Below are 10,631 nucleotides of genomic sequence, written 5' to 3' on the forward strand. Positions count from 1 at the left end.
TATTAAATGTGTTTAGCTGTAAAGTGGTAATTCTCTCTAATGTGTACAGAGAGGTGGACATCAGTGCTGCAGTGAAATTCCCAAGATCAGTCTGCTTTGCTAACAAATATAGTTAAATCTTACCTGCATTCTAAATAAATACCGTTAGGTGAAAACATCAGTAGGCATTGAGTTATTGATACAATCCCTAACAGCCAGAATGGAAGAGCATGCTGGGTCATCCTGGACCTGAGCCTGTTCTGTGTATTTACCTACAGGATGCAATAAATGTCTACAAGGCTGAGTTTGGACCATTACATCTAAAAGAAAGCATACAATCAGTGATTTTTTTTTATTGTTTACATTAATATACAAATTTTCTAAGTATTAACCTCACAGCAAATAAGTAGAACAATATAATAAACAGGCTTTAGTAGTTAAAACAGGCGTTGTGCACACAGGTGCTTTGTGTCTCGGTGCTGGTGGTGTCTAGGTCTCAGAGTTCCTGTCCTCCTGCCGTCTTCTGTTGTCCTCAGGATACGGATTGATGTTTCCTGATGATGAGGGAGGGGCAGTATGTGGGCTTCAAACTGGTCCTGGACAACAGTGGGAGACCTCCGTTGTCTGAATACTGAGACCAGAGAGTTGGTGAGATGCAGATCTTCTCTACCTCATCTAGAAACGGAGTTGGTTCAGGGAAAACTTTTCCAAAGACCAGTTCCATGATGTCATCGCCATATTCTGCAATGATAGACAATAACTTTAATGACATATTTTGTTTACAAGCAGCTTTAGGAAAGTTGTTTCTTTAGCTTTCATGTTTATAGTCACGTTTGTGTTTGTTCACAAGTTCACTTTGCTGCAGTGACTTCATGTTTTCCTACAAATGTAATAAAATAGTGACACTAAAATTATACAAATGATTCCTTATGAAAGGAAGCTCATTAGAGAGCAGTGCAGACAGACTTACTACATGCTGCAGCTGTTTTTGTAGGCCAGCTGCTGCTGAATTTGGGGAAAGTTATTCTGCACACATCCAGATCAGATGGTCGATTACAGAAAATAATGTAATTCAATAATTTCTAAACAGACTAAACAAGTAAAACATCAAATAAATCACTCTGCTGTCACCAGACGGAGTGATTCAGGGGGTGAGGTGTTCTTAATGATGAGGGTGGCTGAGGTGTGTCATCACTCACTTTGGTCTGGTCCAGACCGTCTCTTTACTGGTGGGTCTCCTTCCTCAGTAGGTGACGTGAAACGCCAACATCTGAACGTTCTGTGTTCCTTAGAGGAGAAGAAAAGTAACATTAGCAAGCTGGCTAAATTATTTTTTACTAGCATCTCAAGGACTTGGAGAAGCAGATCTTCACTTACCTAAACATCAGACCAGTTTGTCCCAGCTGAGCTCATCAGGGCGTTAGTCTGACAGCCTGTCAGTGAAACACGGCTCCAGTCTTCTGGATGTGGACTCTAAAAAGCAAAGGAACATTTTTACTTTGTTTTAATTATTTTACAGCCAATTTTATCAGCTTTCCGACGCTCACGCTCATACAGACGGTGAGCTTTGCTGCGTCTGACTGATGCAGAGTTAGTTTTTATATCTGCAGTGAGACAAAAAACTAACCTCACTTCACTTAGAGATCGTTCTTTAAAACTCTATTAAATCCACTGTGTTGACACACTTTAATGACTTTGTCACGCTGCATTTTAGCTGATATGGGACTTTATTTACTGGATGCTAAGATTACATCACACTCATGTAGAATAACACACAGGCTCTCTGCTGTTACAATCAGTGGGAGGTTATCATCTGGTGTAAAAGAAGGAGTTGATCAGAAATCACGTTTTATTCCACGAAAATCAGCCAAATCCACATTAATCTGGGTGCTAACTTTACTAGCATACTGTGCTAGCGATAGCAAGCCGGATGCTAACGCTTTAGTGCTGCTAATGCCCGTAAATCTAAAGTAAAGTTTGTCGAGATTTTAGAGTGATATGAAGCTTACCGCTCTGCTGCTGTGTCCCGGTGCTGCCAAATTCAGATGGAAATAACTCCTTTTAGATAGATGAAGCCCTCAGTACTTAGCCACTAGCCTGGAGACAGAACGAACGAACCACGCGCGCACGCACACACACACACACAAACAAACAAACGCAAACACACTACTTTTTCTTCTGTGTTTTTTTTAGCAGTAGTGTCATCAGCTCCTGGGTTTAAATACTGCCACACCACCCTTCCTTAAAGGCCCAATGTGTGATATTTCATCTTATAAGTTATCAAATTTCTTGAGCTGTGTGTGGCTAAAATAACCAGACATTCTGCATTTTTCCAATAGGACTACAAAAAATCTTAGCGAGAAGAAAAAATGGCGGATTGGCTCTGTGTTTAGCCGAGGGCCATTACCATATTTGGTAGTTATCCTCACTAAATTAATTACTGATGTAATAGATAATGTAAAAACTGAACGGGTGGACAAATATGCCCAAAACTTAATTATTAAATATCTAAATAGCAACTCCAGTGAATAATATAAGCCTTTTTGCTCACTTAGACACTTAAAATGTGAAACACACCGTGTTAATGGATAAAAAAGTGGGTTTTTCATGTTATGTCTCCTTTAAAGAAGTAGTCCAGTTACACATTTGTGGGCTTATAACTTGGCTTCTGAATGTCCTAGAGAGATCAGGTTTGTTTTAATGTACTCCAACCAACAGCCCCTACAACCACAAAAAGGAATGGAGTCATTAGCACTTATGGTTTGTAAATGGCACCCAGAATTATGCTGCACTAAGCACAATTTCACATCATTCTGGGTTCATTTGTGTGAAAACAAGGTCCAATCAGGATGAAACGTTACAAGAAGGTAGAATCTATTGAGTTGTAAGTGATCTGAACGTTTCATGATGATCGCACATTCCTATAGGGGGTCAAACCATGTCCCAAAGGTCACCGGGCCTGGTGTCACTTTAAAGAAGTAGTCCATTTACACCTTTGAGGGCTTATAACTTGGCTTCTGAATGTCCTAGAGAGATCAGGTTTGTTTTAGTGTACTCCAATCAACAGCCCCTACAACATCAAAAAGGAATGGAGTCATTAGCACTTATGGTTTTTAAATGGCACCCAGAATTATGTTGCACGAAGCACAATTTCACATCATTCTGGGTTCATTTGTGTGAAAACAAGGTCCAATCAGGCTGAAATGTTACAGGAAGGTAGAATCTATTGAGTTTTAAGTGATCTGACCGTTTCATGATGATAGACTTTCCTAAGGGGGTCAAACCATGTCCCAAAGGTCACCGGATCTGGTGTCCATTTAAAGAAGTAGTCCAGTTACACATTTGTGGGCTTATAACTTGGCTTCTGAATGTCCTAGAGAGGTTAGAATTGTTTTAGTATACTCCAATCAACAGCCCCTACAACCACAAAAAGGAATGGAGTCATTAGCACTTATGGTTTGTAAATGGCACCCAGAATTATGCTGCACAAAGCACAATTTCACATCATTCTGGGTTCATTTGTGTGAAAACAAGGTCCAATCAGGCTGAAACGTTACAGGAAGGTAGAATATATTGAGTTGTAAGTGATCTGAACATTTCATGATGATAGCACTTTCCTAAGGGGGTCAAACAATGTCCCAAAGGTCACCGGATCTGGTGTCAATTTAAAGAAGTAGTCCAGTTACACCTTTGTGGGCCTATAACTTGGCTTCTGAATGTCCTAGAGAGATCAGGTTTGTTTTAATGTACTCCAACCAACAGCCCCTACAACCACAAAAAGGAATGGAGTCATTAGCACTTATGGTTTGTAAATGGCACCCAGAATTTTGTTGCACGAAGCACAATTTCACATCATTCTGGGTTCATTTGTGTGAAAACAAGGTCCAGTCAGGCTGAAACGTTACAGGAAGGTAGAATCTATTGAGTTGTAAGTGATCTGAACGTTTCATGATGATAGCACTTTCCTAAGGGGGTCAAACAATGTCCCAAAGGTCACCGGATCTGGTGTCAATTTAAAGAAGTAGTCCAGTTACACCTTTGTGGGCTTATAACTTGGCTTCTGAATGTCCTAGAGAGATCAGGTTTGTTTTAGTATACTCCAATCAACAGCCCCTACAACCACAAAAAGGAATGGAGTCATTAGCACTTATGGTTTTTAAATGGCACCCAGAATTATGTTGCACGAAGCACAATTTCACATCATTCTGGGTTCATTTGTGTGAAAACAAGGTCCAATCAGGCTGAAACGTTAGAGGAAGGTAGAATCTATTGAGTTGTAAGTGATCTGAACATTTCAAGATGATCGCGCATTCCTATAGGGGGTCAAACCATGTCCCAAAGGTCACCGGGCCTGGTGTCACCTTAAAGAAGCAGTCCAGTTACACCTTTGTGGGCTTATAACTTGGCTTCTGAATGTCCTAGAGAGGTTAGGTTTGTTTTACTGTTCTCCAATCAACAGCCCCTACAACCACAAAAAGGAATGGAGTCATTAGCACTTATGGTTTGTAAATGGCACCCAGAATTATGTTGCACGAAGCACAATTTCACATCATTCTGGGTTCATTTGTGTGAAAACAAGGTCCAATCAGGCTGAAACGTTACAGGAAGGTAGAATCTATTGAGTTGAAAGTGATCTGAACGTTTCATGATGATAGCACTTTCCTAAGGGGGTCAAACCATGTCCCAAAGGTCACCAGATCTGGTGTCAATTTAAAGAAGTAGTCCAGTTACACATTTGTGGGCTTATAACTTGGCTTCTGAATGTCCTAGAGAGATCAGGTTTGTTTTAGTATACTCCAATCAACAGCCCCTACAACCACAAAAAGGAATGGAGTCATTAGCACTTATGGTTTGTAAATGGCACCCAGAATTATGTTGCACGAAGCACAATTTCACATCATTCTGGGTCCATTTGTGTGAAAACAAGGTCCAATCAGGCTGAAATGTTACAGGAAGGTAGAATCTATTGAGTTGTAAGTGATCTGAACGTTTCAAGATGATCGCACATTCCTATAGGGGGTCAAACCATGTCCCAAAGTTCACCGGCCCTGGTGTCACTTTAAAGAAGCAGTCCAGTTACACATTTGTGGGCTTATAACTTGGATTCTGAATGTCCTAGAGAGGTTAGGTTTGTTTTAGTGTACTCCAATCAACAGCCCATACAACCACAAAAAGGAATGGAGTCATTAGCACTTATGGTTTGTAAATGGCACCCAGAATTATGTTGCACAAAGCACAATTTCACATCATTCTGGGTTCATTTGTGTGAAAACAACGTCCAATCAGGCTGAAACATCACAGGAAGGTAGAATCTATTGAGTTGTAAGTGATCTGAACGTTTCATGATGATAGCTCTTTCCTAAGGGGGTCAAACCATGTCCCAAAGGTCACCGGATCTGGTGTCAATTTAAAGAAGTAGTCCAGTTACACATTTGTGGGCTTATAACTTGGCTTCTGAATGTCCTAGAGAGATCAGGTTTGTTTTAATGTACTCCAACCAACAGCCCCTACAACCACAAAAAGGAATGGAGTCATTAGCACTTATGGTTTGTAAATGGCACCCAGAATTATGCTGCACTAAGCAAAATTTCACATCATTCTGGGTTCATTTGTGTGAAAACAAGGTCCAATCAGGCTGAAACGTTAGAAGAAGGTAGAATCTATTGAGTTGTAAGTGATCTGAACGTTTCATGATGATCACACATTCCTATAGGGGGTCAAACCATGTCCCAAAGGTCACCGGGCCGGGTGTCACTTTAAAGAAGTAGTCCATTTACACCTTTGAGGGCTTATAACTTGGCTTCTGAATGTCCTAGAGAGATTAGGTTTGTTTTATTGTACTCCAGTCAACATTCCCTACAACCTCAAAAAGGAATGGAGTCATTAGCACTTATGGTTTTTAAATGGCACCCAGAATTATGTTGCACGAAGCACAATTTCACATCATTCTGGGTTCATTTGTGTGAAAACAAGGTCCAATCAGGCTGAAATGTTAAAGGAAGGTAGAATCTATTGAGTTGTAAGTGATCTGAACATTTCATGATGATAGCACTTTCCTAAGGGGGTCAAACCATGTCCCAAAGGTCACCGGATCTGGTGTCCATTTAAAGAAGTAGTCCAGTTACACATTTGTGGGCTTATAACTTGGCTTCTGAATGTCCTAGAGAGGTTAGAATTGTTTTAGTATACTCCAATCAACAGCCCCTACAACCACAAAAAGGAATGGAGTCATTAGCACTTATGGTTTGTAAATGGCACCCAGAATTATGCTGCACAAAGCACAATTTCACATCATTCTGGGTTCATTTGTGTGAAAACAAGGTCCAATCAGGCTGAAACGTTACAGGAAGGTAGAATATATTGAGTTGTAAGTGATCTGAACATTTCATGATGATAGCACTTTCCTAAGGGGGTCAAACAATGTCCCAAAGGTCACCGGATCTGGTGTCAATTTAAAGAAGTAGTCCAGTTACACCTTTGTGGGCCTATAACTTGGCTTCTGAATGTCCTAGAGAGATCAGGTTTGTTTTAATGTACTCCAACCAACAGCCCCTACAACCACAAAAAGGAATGGAGTCATTAGCACTTATGGTTTGTAAATGGCACCCAGAATTTTGTTGCACGAAGCACAATTTCACATCATTCTGGGTTCATTTGTGTGAAAACAAGGTCCAGTCAGGCTGAAACGTTACAGGAAGGTAGAATCTATTGAGTTGTAAGTGATCTGAACGTTTCATGATGATAGCACTTTCCTAAGGGGGTCAAACAATGTCCCAAAGGTCACCGGATCTGGTGTCAATTTAAAGAAGTAGTCCAGTTACACCTTTGTGGGCTTATAACTTGGCTTCTGAATGTCCTAGAGAGATCAGGTTTGTTTTAGTATACTCCAATCAACAGCCCCTACAACCACAAAAAGGAATGGAGTCATTAGCACTTATGGTTTTTAAATGGCACCCAGAATTATGTTGCACGAAGCACAATTTCACATCATTCTGGGTTCATTTGTGTGAAAACAAGGTCCAATCAGGCTGAAACGTTAGAGGAAGGTAGAATCTATTGAGTTGTAAGTGATCTGAACATTTCAAGATGATCGCGCATTCCTATAGGGGGTCAAACCATGTCCCAAAGGTCACCGGGCCTGGTGTCACCTTAAAGAAGCAGTCCAGTTACACCTTTGTGGGCTTATAACTTGGCTTCTGAATGTCCTAGAGAGGTTAGGTTTGTTTTACTGTTCTCCAATCAACAGCCCCTACAACCACAAAAAGGAATGGAGTCATTAGCACTTATGGTTTGTAAATGGCACCCAGAATTATGTTGCACGAAGCACAATTTCACATCATTCTGGGTTCATTTGTGTGAAAACAAGGTCCAATCAGGCTGAAACGTTACAGGAAGGTAGAATCTATTGAGTTGAAAGTGATCTGAACGTTTCATGATGATAGCACTTTCCTAAGGGGGTCAAACCATGTCCCAAAGGTCACCAGATCTGGTGTCAATTTAAAGAAGTAGTCCAGTTACACATTTGTGGGCTTATAACTTGGCTTCTGAATGTCCTAGAGAGATCAGGTTTGTTTTAGTATACTCCAATCAACAGCCCCTACAACCACAAAAAGGAATGGAGTCATTAGCACTTATGGTTTGTAAATGGCACCCAGAATTATGTTGCACGAAGCACAATTTCACATCATTCTGGGTCCATTTGTGTGAAAACAAGGTCCAATCAGGCTCAAATGTTACAGGAAGGTAGAATCTATTGAGTTGTAAGTGATCTGAACGTTTCAAGATGATCGCACATTCCTATAGGGGGTCAAACCATGTCCCAAAGTTCACCGGCCCTGGTGTCACTTTAAAGAAGCAGTCCAGTTACACATTTGTGGGCTTATAACTTGGATTCTGAATGTCCTAGAGAGGTTAGGTTTGTTTTAGTGTACTCCAATCAACAGCCCATACAACCACAAAAAGGAATGGAGTCATTAGCACTTATGGTTTGTAAATGGCACCCAGAATTATGTTGCACAAAGCACAATTTCACATCATTCTGGGTTCATTTGTGTGAAAACAACGTCCAATCAGGCTGAAACATCACAGGAAGGTAGAATCTATTGAGTTGTAAGTGATCTGAACGTTTCATGATGATAGCTCTTTCCTAAGGGGGTCAAACCATGTCCCAAAGGTCACCGGATCTGGTGTCAATTTAAAGAAGTAGTCCAGTTACACATTTGTGGGCTTATAACTTGGCTTCTGAATGTCCTAGAGAGATCAGGTTTGTTTTAATGTACTCCAACCAACAGCCCCTACAACCACAAAAAGGAATGGAGTCATTAGCACTTATGGTTTGTAAATGGCACCCAGAATTATGCTGCACTAAGCAAAATTTCACATCATTCTGGGTTCATTTGTGTGAAAACAAGGTCCAATCAGGCTGAAACGTTAGAAGAAGGTAGAATCTATTGAGTTGTAAGTGATCTGAACGTTTCATGATGATCACACATTCCTATAGGGGGTCAAACCATGTCCCAAAGGTCACCGGGCCGGGTGTCACTTTAAAGAAGTAGTCCATTTACACCTTTGAGGGCTTATAACTTGGCTTCTGAATGTCCTAGAGAGATTAGGTTTGTTTTATTGTACTCCAGTCAACATTCCCTACAACCTCAAAAAGGAATGGAGTCATTAGCACTTATGGTTTTTAAATGGCACCCAGAATTATGTTGCACGAAGCACAATTTCACATCATTCTGGGTTCATTTGTGTGAAAACAAGGTCCAATCAGGCTGAAATGTTAAAGGAAGGTAGAATCTATTGAGTTGTAAGTGATCTGAACATTTCATGATGATAGCACTTTCCTAAGGGGGTCAAACCATGTCCCAAAGGTCACCGGATCTGGTGTCAATTTAAAGAAGTAGTCCAGTTACACATTTGTGGGCTTATAACTTGGCTTCTGAATGTCCTAGAGAGATCAGGTTTGTTTTAGTGTACTCCAATCAACAGCCCCTACAACCTCAAAAAGGAATGGATTCATTAGCACTTATGGTTTTTAAATGGCACCCAGAATTATGTTGTACGAAGCACAATTTCACATCATTCTGGGTTCATTTGTGTGAAAACAAGGTCCAATCAGGCTGAAATGTTACAGGAAGGTAGAATCTATTGAGTTGTACGTGATCTGAACGTTTCAAGATGATCGCACATTCCTATAGGGGGTCAAACCATGTCCCAAAGGTCACCGTATCTGGTGTCAATTTAAAGAAGTAGTCCAGTTACACATTTGTGGGCTTATAACTTGGCTTCTGAATGTCCTAGAGAGATCAGGTTTGTTTTAGTGTACTCCAATCAACAGCCCCTACAACCACAAAAAGGAATGGAGTCATTAGCACTTATGGTTCTTAAATGGCACCCAGAATTATGTTGCACGAAGCACAATTTCACATCATTCTGGGTCCATTTGTGTGAAAACAAGGTCCAATCAGGCTGAAACGTTACAGGAAGGTAGAATCTATTGAGTTGTAAGTGATCTGAACGTTTCATGATGATAGCACTTTCCTAAGGGGGTCAAACCATGTCCCAAAGGTCACCGGATCTGGTGTCAATTTGAAGAAGTAGTCCCGTTACACATTTGTGGGCTTATAACTTGGCTTCTGAATGTCCTAGAGAGATCAGGTTTGTTTTAATGTACTCAAACCAACAGCCCCTACAACCACAAAAAGGAATGGAGTCATTAGCACTTATGGTTTGTAAATGGCACCCAGAATTATGTTGCACGAAGCACAATTTCACATCATTCTGGGTTCATTTGTATGAAAACAAGGTCCAATCAGGCTGAAACATTACAAGAAGGTAGAATCTATTGAGTTGTAAGTGATCTGAACGTTTCCTGATGATCGCACATTCCTATAGGGGGTCAAACCATGTCCCAAAGGTCACCGGGCCTGGTGTCAATTTAAAGAAGTAGTCCAGTTACACCTTTGAGGGCTTATAACTTGGCTTCTGAATATCCTAGAGAGATCAGGTTTGTTTTAGTGTACTCCAATCAACAGCCCCTACAACCTCAAAAAGGAATGGATTCATTAGCACTTATGGTTTTTAAATGGCACCCAGAATTATGTTGTACGAAGCAAATTTCACATCATTCTGGGTTCATTTGTGTGAAAACAAGGTCCAATCAGGCTGAAATGTTACAGGAAGGTAGAATCTATTGAGTTGTAAGTGATCTGAACGTTTCAAGATGATAGCACATTCCTATAGGGGGTCAAACCATGTCCCAAAGGTCACCGGGCCTGGTGTCACTTTAAAGAAGCAGTCCAGTTACACCTTTGTGGGCTTATAACTTGGCTTCTGAATGTCCTAGAGAGGTTAGGTTTGTTTTAGTGTTCTCCAATCAACATCCCCTACAACCACAAAAAGGAATGGAGTCATTAGCACCTATGGTTTGTAAATGGCACCCAGAATTATGTTGCACGAAGCACAATTTCACATCATTCTGGGTTCATTTGTGTGAAAACAAGGTCCAATCAGGCTGAAACGTTACAGGAAGGTAGAATCTATTGAGTTGTAAGTGATCTGAACGTTTCATGATGATAGCACTTTCCTAAGGGGGTCAAACCATGTCCCAAAGGTCACCGTATCTGGTGTCAATTTAAAGAAGTAGTCCAGTT

General features: G+C 40.7%; 1 long non-coding RNA gene across 1 annotated transcript; it reads right to left on the minus strand.

Annotated features, from left to right (window-relative positions):
* Positions 1-501: 501 nt before the first annotated feature.
* On the minus strand, positions 502-2,118 carry LOC139068889 (uncharacterized). Its single transcript, XR_011520153.1, has 4 exons — positions 1,989-2,118; positions 1,357-1,452; positions 1,179-1,266; positions 502-720 (listed from the first exon to the last, which is right to left on the minus strand). It is a non-coding gene; the product is annotated as an uncharacterized lncRNA (long non-coding RNA).
* Between the last annotated feature and the right edge of the window lie 8,513 nt (positions 2,119-10,631).

This window comes from Nothobranchius furzeri, chromosome 1, assembly GCF_043380555.1.
Source record: "Nothobranchius furzeri strain GRZ-AD chromosome 1, NfurGRZ-RIMD1, whole genome shotgun sequence".
Lineage (NCBI taxonomy): Eukaryota > Metazoa > Chordata > Actinopteri > Cyprinodontiformes > Nothobranchiidae > Nothobranchius > Nothobranchius furzeri.